General features: G+C 44.5%; 1 long non-coding RNA gene across 1 annotated transcript in view; it reads left to right on the top strand.

The window, feature by feature from the left end:
* Positions 1–14879, top strand: part of LOC126419807 (uncharacterized) — a 572400-nt gene that overhangs the window by 144843 nt on the left and 412678 nt on the right. Inside the window, exon 2 of the long non-coding RNA XR_007576004.1 lies at positions 6–52. This is a non-coding gene — a long non-coding RNA (uncharacterized LOC126419807). The remainder of the gene's footprint in view (positions 1–5; positions 53–14879) is intronic.

Genomic DNA, 14879 nt, shown 5'->3' with positions numbered 1-14879 from the left:
TACAGTGTACCACACCCTGAATTCATTTCCCTGACGCTGCCTCGTCCGCTTGGTAAGTACTACGATTCTCCATATTCTTATACCATCCTGCATTACTATCGCATACTCTCCTTGTCTTCGACCGGTACTATGGGAAAGACTTAGCGCAGCCGATATGAAACGACACATGATTTTATACCTCATAAGTTAGAGCGTTCTCGGATCCACTCTCGTCTTAGCCGCGGATGCCTTCGGTACTGCAGAGTATTCAACTAATCCATGGAGATCTTGCCATAAACGCGGAATAATACGATTTGTTAAGGAGTCTGATATTTGTGTACACAAGGAACTCCACTCAAGAATTAAGGAAATATACAAATAATGGTGACGTAATAAATTACGTAATGAGTGTGTTGAAATCTGTCCAATGTGAACAGCAAGTTCCAGAAAGAGGATGAAATGTTTGAATATGGAAAATGTTTAGTTTGATGGTCTTCAAAATAGATGGACCAACTGGATGTATGTAAATTTTTTATCCTGAACAGTAACACTTCCACCCGGATGGCCGAGTGCGTTAAAGAGGCCCATTACGGCTGAGGCGCGCTGGATTGCGGATGAACAACTAGGGTTTGATGTACCGGCCAACTTGGAAGTCCTTTCCGGGCTCTTTCCCATATGTGACTAAATAAATTGCCTGCTGGTTCCAATGTCGCTAAGCTACGCAAAAATTTAAAAAACTGTCTCACACTTAACACGAGACAACACTATAGGCAAGCATATGGGGTTCATTTTCATAGAGTTAGTTGTGAGAGGAAGTCGTGTGTGTGTGTGTGTGTGTGTGTGTGTGTGTGTGTGTGTGTGTGTGTGTGTGTGTGTGTGTGTGTGTGAAGCCACACAGCGCTCAACGGCAAGGTTATCAGCAAAAAAAAAAATGGTTCAAATGGCTCTGAGCACTATGGGACTTAACAGCTGTGGTCATCAGTCCCCTAGAACTTAGAACTACTTAAACCTAACTAACCTAAGGACATCACACACATCCATGCCCGAGACAGGATGCGAACCTGCGACCGTAGCAGTCGCACTGTCCCGGACTGCGCGCCTAGAACCGCGAGACCACCGCGGGCGGCAAGGTTATCAGCACGCTTACATATAGTACAAGAAACAAATTTGGGTAAAACGTCTAAAATATTTGTCACACCGTAGGCGTGGTGCTAAAACTGAATTAAAACCACAGAAAAGCTGAAAGAAAGCGTAGGAAAATGTGACTGACTACTTACAAAAAACGTGGGTGAGCCAGTCACCCTGTTAACATATTAAGAGCAACTCCCTAAAATTTTTGGAGAGAAGTTGGATACATGACAAAATCTTAAAATTCTAACCACATTCGCTTCAGTGTCACTTAAGAGAGAGACCAGGCCTGCCTGCGAATTTGCCGCTGCCCACTGGCCCGAGAATAAAATACACTCAAGTAAAATGTGACCCACAGTTACCTGTAATCCACAGTCACCACATATTGGAGGATCCTCTCGCCAGAGCAAAAAGCCATGCATCAAATGACTGTGGCCTATGAGATGACTGGTGAGCAGGAACTCATCCCGTCTTTATGGGCGAAAAAAGGTACGCCCCGGCCGCGTTGTGGGTTTTAGTAGACGCAGCTTGGTATCAACCATTTTCACCCAATGGCCTTCGCATCGAAGCATGATTCTGTACCTAAACAGCGACACAAGAGCATGCAAGGGGATGACACAATGAAGTAACCGAGGATCAAGAATCCTTGGCTGCTACATCCACCCTTTAGTTTCCTGCAATAACCATGTTCCCTGGCGCCCAGAAGAACGACACCTCCTTCCCCAGCCGTTGTAGCCGGAGGAGGGCAACTTTATCAGCTGGATACAAGGTTTTCAGAGACGGAAGGACACTCAGGGAGTCGGAACAGACGAATTTAGCAGGCATGGCACATCGTAATCTGGTTGACAGGGAGATGCAGGATAAGGCAAATGTTGTCGATGGGGCCGTAATCAGCTACCGTTGGCTACAGTAAACACATACGCTTTATTTGAAGAAATAACTTTCAACAATCATTTTAAAGATTTTACTGCACTGACGGCTGAAGTCCTTGCTAAGAAAGAACTCAAACTTATCTGTCGGCTGAAGGCCTGAATTGCAAATAAAGTGGACTATTACACGTTAAAATACTAAAACCCTTTTTTAACCATCTTAATAAACTGTAACAAGCTATAGTGACGGCTGAAGGCCTTATTAAGACAAAATTGAAAATTATTGTCTGCTGAAGGCCACAAGCAGTGTTACAAACAATTAACGGCTGAAGGCCTGAATTGAAAGTGAGGAAGACAATCGCATGTTAAAACATTAGGGTAAATTTTAAACAGTTATGACAACTTGACCAAGTAAGACGGAGTGATTCACAGGCAGTCCACGCTGGATCGACCTGAGGAAGGGTGACTACAGCTGTGTAAACGGTGAGACAGGCAGCCAAGAGTAATGTTCACCTACGGAGGGAAACTCAAAACTAGATACGGTTTAAACGCCTATCAACCTTTTTAGCAGGTCCACCTGACGCCAGATAACTAGTACAATGATGGAATAATTCAGGCAAGAGCGAAGTGACAGACGGCACTGCGTCTCCAGAATGCGGTGTTTAAAACAGCCAAAGGCGGAAGGAATCACTATAACCCAAGTAGACAAGGAAAACATCCATACTTTAATCAAGAAAACTGTCAAATTACATGCCATGCCGGACAGCATCGGCAAGACGAGAAAAAGTACACTGCCGCAAAATACACGAACCTCCAGGTCAGGTAACTGGGGCGTTAGCGGCCACTAGGCAGTAAGATACCACTGGTTGCACTTCAGCAATAATAACACTAAATCCAAACTAACATCAAGCAGCAGAATGCGGCTAATAGCTTCTGACAACCTGACAGACTCAACTTGTGGTTGGTCTCACCGACCCTGGGAGCATCAACACGCAAACAACAGTGGAGGTTTCGCTACTAGAAAGGTTCCCTCATCTTCAAACGTTCTGGGTTCGGTCGCCGGCTGCATCCCCTCGATCCGACAGCTCCTGCACGCCGCCAGTGGTTCCGGCCTGCCGTCGCGCTGCAGACTTCTTCGCTGCTCAGTGCGAGGCCGAACTGCCTGACACACATGACGACCCGGAAATACTAGCCGAGGCCCCAAAGATAGTACCATAATACTGCTGCCACTCGTGGACAAACAATACTAGCAAACTCGGCGTCTCGTTTCCTTCTTGTGTTAATGCCACTAAGTTATGAACAGCAAGAATGCGAGCCACGAGCAGCTCACACATCTCGTCTGCTACAGCACCCTCAAGATTGCAGATAGTTCGACGTCAAATACAGTCAACTCTGGAGGCAATGAAATATTGAGGACACGATCCTGGAAAACAATTGAGCAACCAATCCCCCTGTTTAGACTCGTCCACGAAAACAGCTACATAGTTGCGGTGCTCATTTAAAATGCCTGAAAATGTCGCATTCAATAAAGAAGCAGGAGTAAAGTGTCTCCTGTACTCCACTAAATGTAAAATTACCCCGGGCCTCTGCAGTAAGCAGGGAACAGAATTCGACTTTCTGGTGTTTAAAGTTGTACGGACGTTTGAAGCTGAACGAGTACAGCTTTTGGAGTTGTATACAGAAACTTATAATTTTTTGGATCATTAACCACGGAAGGTCTCAGCTTTATTACTTTCATTTAAGGAACTACAAGTGGTTACCATTTTGGTATAGATGCGAGTAAATGAGGCACGTAAATGAAGTTGATATTGATTTGAAGCAGTTATGTGGTCTGAAGTTTTGTGAGTGTGATTCTTCTGGTTATGTTGGTTCTTATTATAAAAGAGGTGGTTATTTATCATCTCGCTTGTTGAAGCGTGTATTGTTCAAGAGGGCAGTGGTGACTCTTAAAGTTATATAGAATGTATAATGTATTTGAAAACCTCATTGACGCAAAGAACTAATAGAGATGGTTAAAGAAAATATTCGTTAAGAAAATATTAATGCATCTATTACGTCTGGCCAGTTTAGTGGTCATCGGTTAAAACCCTGGATTTGAGCCTGTGCGTGCCCCACACCAAGGGACTCCAGCACACATTTCACACCGATCCAAATGACCTCGTTGCCCGTGAATGATTCGTAAAATGGCATTCCGTAGCTGGACGAGCAGCGGTATGGTATTCTGGGGAAGTGGGGGTAGCGAGGAGCTGAAACGCCTGACTCACCGTGGGAACCTACCACCGTGTGATAAATGGCAGTTCACCGTTCACCAGCCTGAGCGCAGACACTGGGTATGAAGGTTGGTCATGTAAGTGCCCGGGGCCAGCCGATCCCCTCATGGAGGACAACGTCAGTGACTTACTAGTACGAAAGCCTCACTAACCATTGCATTGTGCACTCATAGTCCAGCCGCGATCGAACGAAAGCCCTGTAAAACTGGAGCAGACGCGCCCTGTTCGTTTCTCTTGTGGCTAAGACGCTTCAAAATGTTCTGGGCCTATGAGCCATTGTGTTCAGATCTGTCAGGTGTGGTAACCACGACAACTTGTAATCAAAAAAGAAGCCCAAAAACCACACAGAGTCCTTAACAGGTATAATGGTGTTCTATATAGGCAATTCATATAAATAAGAAACACGAGGACAGCGATTAAAATGGGTTCAAATGGCTCTGAGCACTATGCGACTTAACTTCTGAGGTCATCAGTCGCCTAGAACTTAGAACTAATTAAACCTAAGGACATCACACACATCCATGCCCGAGGCAGGATTCGAACCTGCGACCGTAGCGGTCACGGGGTTCCAGACTGAAGCGCCTTTAACCGCACGGCCACACCGGCCGGCGACAGCGATTAAAATTCACACACACACACACACACACACACACACACACACACACACACACTCACTCACTCTTCTCCGCAGAAAACGTATAACCAGTCTATGTAGCACACTCCTACAGCCTCTTTAATGTAAGTAACAACTGACGAGCTGCTGTTGCAATACTGGAGGAGAAACAGAAAACTGAAAAATCGCCCGCAGATAAGGGACACTGTACAGAACTCCTTACCGTAGACATTATACTGTTGATGGCTATGGCAAACAGGGTTACACTTAAAACACTGCCCCGACGGACACCATTATTCTGCTCGAAATTACTCGACAGCACATCACCAAATTGGAACCGGAAAGAGCCTATTGATAAAAATCATCGAATAAAGATGGGGAAATGGCCACGGAAGCCCCATTCGTGGAGCTGCCCTAGAACAACTTGTCTCCAAGTAGTATCGTGCGCCTTATTGACATAAAAAAAATAGCTACCGACTGCTGTTTACGCAGAAAAGCCTGCTAAACAGCCATCTATAGCAAGGTCAGGTTGTCGGAAACGAATAAAAATCTGAATCCAAGCTGGAAGCGAATTAGGAGCTGCCTGTTTTCAAAATACAGACCAAGTGACGGTTAACCATTCACTCCAAGGTCTTTCCTACACAGCTCGTTAGGGCGACGCTGCGGTAACTACTGGGACTCGTTCGGTTCTTTTCCGGTTTGAGAAGAGATACCAAAATTGCCTCCCTCCGCGACTTTGGAAAGTGGCCTGTCTGCCATATCAAATTAAAACATTGTAAGAGGATTTCCTTGGACACTGGTTTCAAGTTCCGCAGCATACTGTATCGGATTTCGTCGTAATCAGGCACAGTATCACGAGCTGGAGATAGTGCCGAATCCAGCTCCCACCTGGACATTGTGCAGATACAGGACTGTGAATCGTTGTACCTTCAGCCCAACTCACCCCTTTCCATGATGGTAACGATGGAACGCTGGATCCTGGATGACACTGACAGTAGTCAATGGAAAATGCTCTGCCATTGTCTGTGCACTGTCTCCAGGTGTTGTTTCGAGACGCCTGTAATTCAACAACGCAGTTGAAGGTAATCGACTGCCTTTACTAGAAATCCTCCCGATGGCTTTCCATTCTTTTGTAGAACAAGTGGAACTATTGATGGAGTACAGGAAGGCTTTCCATGACCTTTTATTGCTCTCCTTAATGACACTCGAACTTTGGCTCTCGCGACTCGAATGGCTGTGGGATTGTATGCTGTTCGGTGGTGTTTAAACCATCGAAGAGCCGCGCGCCCGTCCAGGATTTCTGAGCGGCTCTCATCAGTCCACCAAGGTACAGTTTCCTCTTAAGATGACCTGAAGACTTTGGGATAAATAGTTGGGCAGCATGATGAGCCACTCGTGTGGTGTGGTCTACCCATTCCTGATCGCTGTCCTGGTGCTGAAACACAGCCAACTGACTAAACAGCGCCCAGTTAACCCTGCTGACCAATCATTTCGGTGTCTTCTATTAAAGCAACCTTCCATGGAGTAGGTGAACGCAGCATGAGAAGTGGTCATTGTAATGAAGGTCATCAGTGATTTTCCACTGAACAGAGTTCACGAGGGCTGAAGACGAGAGTGATAGGTCAAGGGCTGAGAATGAGCCAGTAGCTGCACAGAAATGAGTGGGTGCGCCTGTGTTGGGGACGCACAGGTCCTGATGCTCTCCAAAATCCGGTCTCGAGGGCAAGTAAAGGTCGAGGCCCAGCACTGGAGTCCCCCGGTAGTAGATATGGTCGAGGGAGTTGTTCTGTAATATCTGTTAGTGTTTATTGTATCTTGCGGAGGTAGATACGGTGAGCAATCAGTGATCCTGCAATGCAGCCAAAATTTCAACGGAACAACTTGCAGTAGGCATGGGGAGGAGTGATGTACGTTCAGTGACCCCTTCTTGGCTCCTTCCCCATTCAGGTCGTGCTTGTGACAGAGTGTATAGCCCAATAGTAGATGGACTTCAGAAGCTTTAATATGCGTTTCCTCCAAATACAAAAACAGGGGACGTTACTGTGCTAGGATTTTCAGTAGCCCCACATGTGTCCTATAGGATGGGAGCTATCTGTTGTGGAAGTATCACTTTCATCCCGACTTTCTGTCGGAGAGGGGAGCCTACAGTGTGTGTGGAGGTTCAGTCTTGGAGCGAGATGATTGCTTCAGTCCGACGTCAAGGTCCATCGCCTGTGAAGAAGATTCGAGAGAGGCGTCAGGCAGAATAACATCAACATTGTGTACTTCCCACCTTCGTCAGCGGACGACTCATCGTCTTAGACTTCGATTTTCTTGTCTGAGGCGGCTTCGGCGCCACAACTGTGGAAGTGGTGGTGGCTGCGTTGGGTGGGAGACAAGATTTTATCTTTGGAGGGGAAGGAAGTTCCTCAATGTCAGCAGCCACGTCATTTCCTGATGTTTTTCGGGGAAGGGCAGGCTTCGAAGTAACTGCAGCAGCACAAGTACAGTGACAAAAGTAGGTACTAGTGCCGACACTAACAACCTCTGTCTGCTTAGCGGCATCAGTTTTCTGGACTGCCTGAGACAAAAACAAACGAGGCAGCGAAAGTTTGCAGCTACATGGCCTTGTATATCCTTTTGGCTTCACCATACGGGATGTGCTTCGTCGTTTTTATCTACTGGATCTTCCGTTCTTCAAAGAAGATACGGCAATCCCTAATCGAGACAGAGTGATCCCCGGAGATGTTGAGACACTTCAGAAGACAGGAACAACAACTCATGGTGGGTGGTTTTACTACATTTACCACAAGTGGTTCCTCCTTTACAAAAAAAATTAATTTGCCGAAAGTGCTGGTATTTAAAACAGATCATCGGATTTGGAAAATAAGACCGCATGCAGAGGCGAAGGATGCAAGCCTCAACGCGCTCTGGAAGTTTTGTCCTGCTGAAAGTCAACATAAACGAGTCCGATTTCACAAGATCGTCATCCACCCCCTTGATAATGTTTTGCACATCAAGAATGCCTTCCCGTGGTCAGTCACCTTCCAGTTCTTCTCGGGGAATGCCAACCAGATCCCTGCAACTCACAACACTGCTGTAATTCAAGAACTTGTTCAGTTCAGTTTCATCTGCATAATCCCCAACGCAATGAACTTTCTGGAGGTTCTTAACTTGTTGCTAACTTGATGGTTCGACCAACAGATTCCCATTTCGCAAACACTCGACTAATTTTAATGTTCCAGTAATGCTCTCGAAACGTTTTTGTGTATATAATAGGGAAACTTTGTGGAAAATGCCCTCTTCCTTTTAACTATTATGAACAAATTCGGAGAAACAGCACGTGTTCTGTTACCATTGACTGAGTTGGAAGCAGTGGCTACACGAGCCTTCTTCTGCATCTACATTTACATTTATATTCCGCAAATCACGCAAACCACCCAATGGTGTGTGGCGGAGGGCACTTTACGTACCACTGTCATTACCTCCCTTTCCTGTTCCAGTTGCGTATGGTTCGCGGGAAGAACGACTGCCGGAAAGCCTCCGTGCGCGATCGAATCTCTCTAATTTTACATTCATGATCTCCTCGGGAGGTATAAGTAGGGGGAAGCAATATATTCGATACCTCATTCAGAAACGCACCCTCTCGAAACCTGGACAACAGGCTACAACTCGATGCAGAGCGCCTCTCTTGTAGAGTCTTGTTGCACAGGGTATTGGTGACTTCCAGCGGCGGGCAGTTTCCTCTGGTACGAGGAAGGGAACATTTCGAAGGATCCATTCTGGTCTGAAGAGCAGTTAGGGAGATACAAGTCCTTTTACATAGAGTCCCACGTGAATAGCCTGATATAACTGAGGTGCGACAGGTTCCCCAGAGGTTGCACGATAATGACTGTTCCACCTGAGCGCCCATAAGCCCCAACACACACACACACACACACACACACACACACACACACACACACACACACACACTGTTCCACCTGAGCAGCTATGCATCTCATCAGCGCGGAGCACACGTTGAGATTGAGGGGTTTTTCATAGAGATTTTTACCATCCCTGCAATCCGGCCGCTCAAGCCAAGATTCCTGGTCAGTGTCACACACAACGTTTGCGGCCATGCACTACCGCCAACAATGGAACATCCTAAAGAAGACACCGACGCCGTGGAGACACGGGATATGCCAAGAAGACGAGGAGGAAAAAAAACAAGAAATTACCCTGAGTATTAGCACAGTTGCTGGAGACAGTCTGTTAATGATAGCCTTAGTGAGCTCAGTAGGAGCTTGCAATACTTCCACCAGATGAATTCCCTCAATCTCTAATCGTCGTAGCCATACAGGTTTCTGATATGAAGAATCACACTTGGGATATATGTAAATCGTGTGATGAAAGCGAGACCAGTAGCTTAGGTCTAGATATCAAATCCCTTTTAGTATTGGAAAACTATGGCAATATATTTAGCAACCAATCAACGATTTTCGGTAACTAGGCTAGTATTTCACGTTATGGTTCAGACAGCAAAATCCTGCCTTCAGACGCAAAATCAGCTCTACACTAAATTGTGCACGATCACTTTGTGTATCCATATCGAGAACGTAAGCTGCTTTCCATTAAAAATTGTAGGCATCGAGTATTTATTTGTTACAATGGGTCACGTCCGTTAATCGTATTTGCACGTAGGAGGGTCCCATTTGGTCTAAATAAATGCTCTCACAGTCAAAATTCTAGAAAAAATAGTATCGTACATCACAAAGAAATTAGGAATGAAATCGTTCATAGGTTACATTTCACTATTTTGAGTAAGTTCTTCGAAACACAGCACAATACTTTCAACAGGTTGAAGTCACACTCACTTGATATGGAGATTACAGTTCTGCACATCATAAAAATTAGTTCCTTACTGTTCGGTAGGATTAACTGGTAAACACTATTTGATCAAAGATATCAGGACTGTCCTTTGTAATGCGGAATTGACCGCTAGATGTCACGTGAGGCCGATGTGCCAGTATAAAAGGAGGTGGCGAGTATGTGTTGTTAATAGAGAAGCGGTAAATTTAGAATGGGTCAGTGTCGAGAGCTCAACGACATCGTTCGTGGATTACACGTTGGATGTCACCTGGATGACAGGTAAGATCGAGATATTGCAGACCTCATCTACTGAAGAATATGGAACATCGAGTAGAGCGAAGGGTGGTTGTGAAAAATCGTGCAAAACAAGGAGAATGAATCACCCGTAAGCTACAAAATGCTACTAGCAGTCCAGTGACTGTGCATATGGAGTTAAAAAAGAATAGGGTATAATAGTCGAGCAGCTGCTCATAAGCCACAGATTTCTGTAGTTCGTGCTGAGCGACGTTTGATGTGATTTAACGAGCGAAGCCACTGTACAGTGGATGACGGGAAACGAGTGCCTTGGAGTGAGTCATTACGCTATACCCATTGGTAATCCGACGGAAAGTTCGGAGAACGTTACCTATTATTATGTGCTGTGCCAACAGCGAAGTGCGGAGTAGGCAGTGTTACGGCGTGGGATTTGCTTTCGTGGTTAGGATACGATCCCTTTACAGCATTTAAGAAAACGCTATATATGGAATGATAAGAACACATTTTACAATGTTGTGTACTGCGTACAATAGAGCAACAGTTCGGAGATGATGATTGTATCAACATGACAACGCACCCTGTCATGAAGCAGCATGTGTGGGGCAATGGTTTGTGGACGATTACATTCGTGAATTGGACAGGCCTAGGCAGTGTACCGAGATGAATTCAGTAGAACATCTTTGAGATAAGCAAGGACGACGAATTCGTTCCAGACGTCAGCGTCCAGCATCACTACCTCCTCTGGTTCCCGCTCTTGAGAGAGAATGGGCTGACAATCCCTCACAGATACTCAGACACCTCACTAAAAGTGTCACCATCAGAGTTCAAGCCGTCATAATGGCGAAGAGTGGTCGCAGCTGTTATTAATGTCCAATAATTGGCACCAGGATACTCTTGATTAAATAAACTAAGGTTCGATCTTCCAAATAATAAGCTCATTGTCACAAAGATCTGTTGCAAATGTTCACACTATATTCGACAATCTTACGTAACCTCGTTACGTAATTCCGGTAGTATGTTGCTGTGACGGTTGCCCCCTTATGAGCTCAGTCCGTCAGCACCACACCATGGCAGCCTCCAAAACCATTCAGCACCACTTTACTCAAAGATTTTAGAGTATTGTGCTCGATGGCGATGACTATAGTTTTGCACTGCCTGTTGCGCTCGTCCTGTCCCGGTCACCAGATTAGTACAGCATTTGTCTGTGGTGATTAGGCGGCTAATGAAGCCATCTGGATTGGCGTTACTCAGCGATCTCATTTCCGCTGCAGCGTTGGTTATTTGACGTTTATAAAAGATTGTAAGCAGTCATGGAACCCAGCGGGCGGCAGTTTTGCCAGGTTCGAAATGTCGTGCAAGTTGCTGATAACTGATCGATGAATAATTTTCACATTTTTGGTGTTCGAGCACCAAGGCCTCCACTTCTTCCACATTCTTCACAGAGCGAAGAACTGCCCCTTCGTTCTTCGTCATTTCGTCATTCAGACGTGTTTGACCACACTGCACGTGTCGGCGCCGCCGATATGCTGTGTCATACGTTGGTTACGGAACGCTTCCACTATCTTAGCATGAGCTATTACAGAGTCCAGAATGAGATTGTCACTCTGCAGCGGAGTGTGCGCTGATATGAAACTTCTTGGCAGATTAAAACTGTGTGCCCGACCGAGACTCGAACTCGGGACCTTTGCCTTTCGCGGGCAAGTGCTCTACCAACTGAGCTACCCGAGCACGACTCACGCCCCGTCCTCACAGCTTTACTTCTGCCAGTACCTCGTCCCCTACCTTCCAAACTTCACAGAAGCTCTCCTGCAAACCTTGCAAGGTCCCGAGTTCGAGTCTCGGTCCGACACACAGTTTTAATCTGCCAGGAAGTTTTATTACAGAGTCGTTCCATTTCGAATTAAGAAAACAAATTACCACGCGATATTCCATTTTATCAACGGGCAGCGCCATATTGTTTTAGTTCCATCATCAGCGTGCTTTTCATGTGTACCAGAACCACGAACATGAACCTGCAAAAACAAGGAACTAATTAACAATCTAATTTTGTTTTTTTCTACGTGATAATTACAACTTAGTCATTAACAATCAGACATCAGCAGCAAAATACACTGTGTCTCATCAAGTATGTACCACATTCCTCTACCATGGACCATGGGTGAAATTCGGCACCAATTTACTGCTTACTTTATCACCCATTTTCACCCCTACATTTTTGTGGTATCATCGCATACTTTCACTGGTGACAGTTATCGCTGTTAATTATGATTCTTAGCAAATATGTTGCTAGTCCATTTCAGTAACAAAACCAACAAAGTTAAAATTACCTTTGATTTTGAACTATAATTTAACTTTGGCATAACTATCAACTATGCACAAATATTTTTCAGTTCCTGTTTTGTATATTTTTACGAGTAGTAGTATTACATTTTAAAGACAATAACTTATGCAACATTATACTGCTTTTCATCATCTTGCTTTTAATTTTCAATTATTGTTCATAATTAATTTAAACGACCTCAATTAGGTTTTTATGTGCTGAGATGATTATTTTTCTTCCTTTTGTTTTAAATGAAGAATATAACATTATTAGGCGATGGAAATGCATATTTGGGCTATTGATATGTACGTTCTGTCATAATCGTTAAATAGCAGGTTATGTCCCAAGCTCAGATAATTATGAAAGTAAAATTAAATTCCAAGTCGGCACTGTGGTATCCATGGGACGCTCTGGAGGCGGCGTCAAAGAGGACCACTGAAAATGTTTCTGAATTGACATGGGTATTATCTGCAAACGAGAATTACCGAACCAGTTTTGGAAAGTGATGGTAGATAGTTTATGCAGTTCAAGAGTGCAAGAGACTTAAAGAAAGCGCCTCCAACTAAAATGTCGTTTTAGAATTTGTGATAGTGTGGGAAATGTGGGGGTCAGACAAATGATGTGTAGTGAGCAAATTTACGAACAAAGATTGCGTTAAGTCATCATAACGAAGCTGCATGGTTATTACGTCTAAGCATTCGGACTCTGAACCTACACGTCCTCTCATTCCTTATAATGGAGACCATATTAAATGTTACTGACAGCTGCATCGCTTCCAGAGCTGGAGAAATAGTATCTGCTTAATTCTATTACAGTTTGTAAAATAAGGGATATTATCTACAATTTGCTGCAGTAACTAGAGTCGAGGGTGACATTACTGATTTATGGAGTCTACACTCTGCACATTTGTCACACTATTCTGGAATTACAATCGATGTGAAGGTGTTCGGAGTTTGAACGGAACCAGTAATTATTATAAAGATAAATGCGATAGAGTCGAACGACATCAAAGAGCGGTAATAAGATAGGCACAGCGTGGTTGTCGCTTATATTAGAAATTAATCAATCGCTACATTGTTCAAGCACTAAAGGAAACCTACGGAAAAAAGTGGAAACGGTATGAAACGTCAGAAAAAAAACTTTAAGTTTGCTGGAGATACAGTAACTCCTTAGTAGGCAGTAAAGGAATTTGAATATCAGTTCAAGGTCATGGAGAGCGTCTTTCAATGCGGTTGTAAGACGAACATCAATAACATTCAAAGAAGAGCAAAAGAATATAGTCGAATTAGATTGCTGGTGGAATAATGTTAAGAAATAAGGTAGTAAAAGTTGTAGTATAGTTTTCTATTTGCGAGTAAAATATAAGTGACGATGGGCAGAATCAATGATGGCATGAAATTGAGTAGAGTGACAGCAACTAAAACTTTTATGAAAAAGATGAATTTGTTATCAATGAACATAGAGTTAAGCGTTAAGGGTGGCTCTTCTGAAAGTATTTGGAGTGCATCCTGACACGCAAGTGAAAGTTGGGTTATAAAACCAAATCACTATGAGGATGTAAATCAGGTTTGCTTTAAATAGACGCTGTATCGGTCGTGAGCGTCAGTTATCTTCGAGTTCGACGTTATGAATTTGATGTTAGTCAGGAATGTATTTAAGACGACAAAGATGCCATTATCAACACCACACTGAGTTTCAATGAAGCCGAGAGGGAAGACCAGCGTGTTCGACGGATGGCTACGGCGCATCGTACTGCATCTGCAGCAGCAATTTGAGGAGCAGTTTGCACAATAGTGACACAAGGGTTACAAATCGGTTACTTCAAGGACATCTCCGAGCCAGACGCCCTTTAGTGTGCAGTCCTTTGACCTCAAACACCTCCGTCTGCGACTTCATTGGAGTCAGGCGAAAACCATTTGGAGGGCAGGGTGGAGGTCTGTTTTGTTGTTTGGTGCAAGCTGGTTCTGCCTCGGTGCCAGTATGTCTGTATCTTGGATAGGAGATCTCCAGATGAGGGCTTGCAAGCGACCTGTCTGCATGCTAGACACATTGGAGTTACACCTGGAGTTATGATCTGGGGTGTGATTTCGTATGACAGCAGGAGTACACTTATAGTCATCCCAGGCCAGCTCACTGCAAATTTGTACATCAGTCTGGATGATTAGACCTGTTGTGCTGCCATTCGTGAACAGCATTTCAGGGGGCGTTTTCCAACACGATAACGCTCGCCCACATACCGCTGTTGTAATCAACATGCTCTACAGAGTGTGTATACGTTGCCTTGGCCTGCTCGATCACCAGATCTGTTTCCAGTAGAGCACGTATGGTACATCATAGGACGACAACTCCATTGTCAACCATAAGCAGCATTAACCACACCAGTATTGACCGACTAAATGTAGCAGGCAAGGAACTCCAGCTCATAAACTGACATCCTGCACCTATGCGACACAACACGTGAACGTTTGCATGTTTACATTCAACGGTCTGGCGATTACACCGATTACTAGTGTACCATCACTTAACATTTACCAGGGCTTACTTCGCTCTTACGTTAACCTGTGATCCTGCAATGTTAATCACTTAAATAAAATCCCTTGACATATACAGTCTCG

The sequence above is a fragment of the Schistocerca serialis genome, chromosome 9 (assembly GCF_023864345.2).
Source record: "Schistocerca serialis cubense isolate TAMUIC-IGC-003099 chromosome 9, iqSchSeri2.2, whole genome shotgun sequence".
NCBI classification, from domain to species: Eukaryota; Metazoa; Arthropoda; class Insecta; order Orthoptera; family Acrididae; genus Schistocerca; species Schistocerca serialis.
This window is presented reverse-complemented; position numbering and strand designations above follow the sequence as displayed.